The sequence below is a fragment of the Callorhinus ursinus genome, unplaced genomic scaffold (genome assembly GCF_003265705.2).
Source record: "Callorhinus ursinus isolate GAN/ISIS: 27379988/994484 unplaced genomic scaffold, GSC_fseal_2.0 scaffold3959, whole genome shotgun sequence".
In the NCBI taxonomy this organism is placed as follows: Eukaryota; Metazoa; Chordata; class Mammalia; order Carnivora; family Otariidae; genus Callorhinus; species Callorhinus ursinus.
Genome location: NW_027401013.1, coordinates 1 through 4,706, shown reverse-complemented (window position 1 = coordinate 4,706; position 4,706 = coordinate 1). Strand labels below are relative to the sequence as shown.

The window sequence follows — 4,706 nt, the reverse complement described above, 5'->3', positions numbered from 1 at the left end:
CCTTCTAATACTAAGCTACCCTACTTCTACCTCCAACATGGTACTGGTAATTTTACACTAGAAAACTTTTTTTATTAAGTGGCAGTTCGCTTTTGGGTCAGCCTTTTTTTTTCAAGACTTTGTTTTGTTTTGTTTTAAAGTAATCTCTACACCCAACATGGGGACCAAACTTACAACCCTGAGATCAAGAGACGCATGCTCTACCGACTGAGCCAGCCAGGCACCCCTGGGTAAGTCTTTTCTTAAGTAAACAATATTTTCAAACGTAGATCCTTTTTATTTAATTTTTTAAAATTACTTTATTTTTTAAAAGTAATCTCTCTGCCCTACATGGGGCTTGAACTCACAACACAGAGATCAAGCGTTACATGTTCTATCGACTGTGCCAGCCAAGCACTCCTAAGTCTTTTTTATTGTTTTAAAAATCATTACATTACATTGACTTGTGTAAATCTGATCAACACAGATTACACTTATCTGCTGTTTTACAGGATCGGCAGTGGAGGAACACAAATTCGAAAGCTCACCTGCGAAGCCGTTAGTGTTTCCAGTTTATGAAGTCTCTGAAGGATCTTCTGCATGTCCTCCTGCAGGCGCAGGAGGACGAGAGCAATCTGTTCATTGAGGCTGCCTCTTGACCCTCTGTCGGAGCCCCAGCGTTCCCCATCACCTCCGCTTCCTACTTGCCGACCCTTGGGTCCTTCGCTCATGTGTGGCAGTCTATGCCCTATTTTAAGACAGCAAAATAAGGGAGTTTTAAATAATTGTTATAGAAATAGCAACAGTGCGTTTTACTCATTTTCCTCTATTATTTCTTTGAGTTCTAAATCTCCAAAGTGGAGTGGAAGCAATCAGGAAGTACACAAAAGACAGAGAGAAAAGAAGTAGATATATAAGCTTCTATTTGTATTAATATACTCAATGTTTTTCTTGCTAAGGTTTTATAATGTACTTATTACACTAGCACATGACGAAATGCATGTAATTCACACATAATTTACATACTTGGGGTGCATTCTCAAAAATTCCTTACTAATGGGGCACCTGGGTGGCTCAGTCGTTAGGTGTCTGGCTTCAGCTCAGGTCATGGTCTCAGGGTTCTGGGATCGAGCCCCACATCGGGCTCCCTGCTCGGCAGGAAGCCTGCTTCTCCCTCTCCCACTCCCCCTGCTTGTGTTCCTGCTCTTGCTGTCTCTCTCTCTGTCACATAAATAAATAAAATCTTTTAAAAAAAATTAAAAATTAAAAAAATAAATTCTTGCCCAAATTTCTGATTTCTTTAGGAAAAACAGAATCAAAAAAGAAGAATTACTGGGTCAAAGGATGACAACTCTGTAGAGGTTCTTCTTCTTTTTTTTTTTTTTTTTTGAGAGCCAGAGAGAGCATGAGCAGGGGGAAGAGCAGAGGGAGAGGGAGAAGCAGACTCCTCACTGAGGGTGCCTGATTCAGGGCTCGATCCCAGAACACTGGGATCATTACCTGAGCTGAAGGCAGATGCCCAACCCACTGAGCCATGCAGGCGCCCCTTTGTAGAGGTTCTCAATGAGTGTTGCCAAGTTATTTATCAGAAAGGCTGTAACAGTTTTACATTGCAGCATATAAAAAGTACTACTGTGCAGAAATGGAATATTACAAGTTCTTATCTGTTTGCTAATACAGCGGGTAAGTTTTGTTTGTTTGTTTTAAATAATAAATAGGAAACTTTTTACCTCGTTGCCCTGTGGCACCCTGGAGCCCTAGAGCGGCAGCAGGATTCCCAAAGGTGAGCTTGCTTCAAGCAGTGTTTTTGTAAAAGTGGTCTTGCTAGAGAAACGGAACGGGGGCTGTTTACCAGGTGAAACCCCAAAGAGAACACCGAGGTGCTTATGCCATTTCAAGACTTTACTCTTGTATTGAAGGGAAGTAAGTTTTGAAGTGGTTCTTCAGCTTTCAGGAAAGGACCACTTCAGCTATTGGTATGGAATTTGCAAGGGGGAAAAAAGTGGGAAATCTGGTTGGAGGCTTGGTTTTTTTCCTGCATCCCTAAGAGCCTGAGATATTCTGTGAGGGCCTGTCGGAGGGTACAGAAGGCCCTAGAGAATTAGTCCCATCTCTGCTCACTTTACCATATCCTATGTCACAGTCAGCTTTCAAACCAGCCTTCACAAAGACAGGATTAATCAGACCATTCCCATGTGATGGTAATCCCCACCGCCAGTCACGCAATACAACAATTCATTTTTTTCCTTTTGGAGCACTTATCACATTTGCAACCAATCTGAATTATGGACTTATTCACTGTCAGCTCCCCTTTACTAGAACATGAGCTCTGTGGAAGGAGGGACTATCTCGTTCTCTACAGCATCCCCAGGAACCCAGAACAGAGCCTGACAAAGAACAGCTCAATAATACTTGTTCAATGCTGAGGCAGATTTACTGTGAAGCTCGTGAAGCTTATCTTCAGGGTCTGGCACTTTTATGAACCCCTGTGATTGCCGGGAGTTGTGGTGTTTTATAGGTGGGGTGAAGTCAGGTTATAAATCGGAAGCCTTTCGGGCGCCTGGGTGGCTCAGTTGGTTACGCGACTGCCTTCGGCTCAGGTCATGACCCTGGAGTCCCGGGATCGAGTCCCACAGCGGGCTCCCCACTCAACGGGGAGTCTGCTTCTCCCTCTGACTCTCTTCCCTCGCATGCTCTCTATCTCTCATTCTCTCTCTCTCAAATAAATAAATAAAATCTTAAAAAAAATAAATTGGAAGTCTTTCATACATACAATTTTGGTAAACTGCTTAAAGAAAGGGACCTGAATCCAAGGCTCTAGTAATAGGTTGTGATCTTTCTCTTCTTCGTTTAATATTTACCATTTGGTACGTGTTCAAATGGCTAGTATTTGAACAATAATTTTCTTTCTTTTTCTTAAATATTTTATTTATATATTTGAGAGAGAGCACGAGCAGAGAGGAGGGGCAGAGAGAGAGGGAGCAGACCCCCCGCTGAGCAGGGAGCCTGATGCGGGACTCGATCCCAGGACCCTGGGATCATGACCTGAGCTGAACGCAGACACTTAACCAACTGAGCCACCCAGGAGCCCTAAACAATAATTTTCTTAATACCATCAATTCTCTCTTTTTTCCCCCTATGTCTTCATTTGTTTTATGCAGATTTTTTTCAACCGGACACACAGATAATCCTTTCACTTTTTATGATCTCATGAAATTATATAAGGATTTTCCTTTTTTTCAGCGAATAACATCATGATTTAATATTTGTATATATTGGAAAATAATCACCACAGTAAGTCCAGTTAATATCTGTTACCATACAGTTACAGATTGTTTTTCCTTGTGGTATCTTTTAAGATTTACTATCTTAGCAACTTTCAAATACCCAATACAGTATGATTCATGATCGTCACCATGCTGTACATCATATCCCCATGACTTCCTTATTTTAGAAGTGGAAGTTTTTATCTTTGACCCTTGTCCCATTTCACATCCCCTGCACCTCTGCCTCTGGCAATGATCAATCTATCTATTCTCTATCTATAAGCTTAGTCTTTTTTCTTAGACTACATATGAGATCATATGGTATTTATCTTTCCGTTAATTCTCTTTTTGGACAGTATCCATTCATTCCTAACTATGAACAACTATAAATTAATACATACTTACTTTTCTTCCCCATTCAACTCTATTCTGTTACCTGATCACAGTACTATTCTTAATGTTTACCTTTGTATTGTTAAATGTTCTTTATCTCTACTTCTTGATTTGTCAGCTATCTTTTCATTTGAGTAAGGAAATGTGGAAAAGACAGAATTCAAATTTTTACCTACAGTAGCAAATAAAAGCAGAAAGGCAGCTAGAGGAACCTGTAAGCAATTGCTCGGGGGAAGGGGGGTGACAGAACATAAATTTGGCTACATCAGAAAACTGCATGAAAGATGGAGAAATAGGGATGTTCCCCACCCCCCAACTGGTACCTTCAGAGACCAAACTACTATGCCTCGTAGAATCAAAGGAGAGAACCAGGCATAAAGAAAAATGGTCAAATGTTATGTAAGGATAATTTTTAACATCTCCTTTGTAGGTGGATTAGTTCTAACGTCTCTCCCATCTGAAACTTTCCCGTTTTACTAATTCGTTTATAAAGAGTCAGTGAGAACAAAAAAGAATACACACCTCTCCCTCTTCTGACGTTAGGGCAGTCCCCATTTTCTCCACCCTGTCTCTCACAGTGTGGTGCTCCGCTGTTACTCCGGCCATCTTCTCCTCCATGTTTACTTCACCTTTTCCTTCAACGGCTACCACCTGCAGTTCCCCAATGTTGCCATTTCCAGGAGATCCTTCTTCAGGAAAAGCAGAATTTTCCACAGGCTGATTGGGATCACCATCCAGGTAATATCGAAATGGTCCGTTGTTTGATGTAAAGCTGTCTAAAGACTACAAATTTAAAACAATACTTAGTTAAAAACTATAAACATAAATTTTTACGATAATAGAATTACTGTTCTTATAAAACTTTTTTCATGTTATGATAGGAAATATTTTTCTAAAACGGTATTCATCTACTGCTTCCTATGTGTCGGGAAGAAACGGGATGGAAATGATTTAGCCGTGAGCAAAGACTTGAGTAGTTTTGACAATGAATTGTTCTCATGGGTCAGTCATTCATCCAAGAGATTTTTTAAAAAATGTCTAATCTTGGGAACACCTGAGTGGCTCAGA

The 4,706-nt window shown here is 40.6% G+C and overlaps 1 pseudogene; it reads right to left on the bottom strand.

Moving 5' to 3' along the window:
* Positions 1 to 324: 324 nt before the first annotated feature.
* On the bottom strand, positions 325 to 4,421 carry LOC112819104 (acyl-CoA-binding domain-containing protein 5-like; annotated as a pseudogene).
* Positions 4,422 to 4,706: the final 285 nt, after the last annotated feature.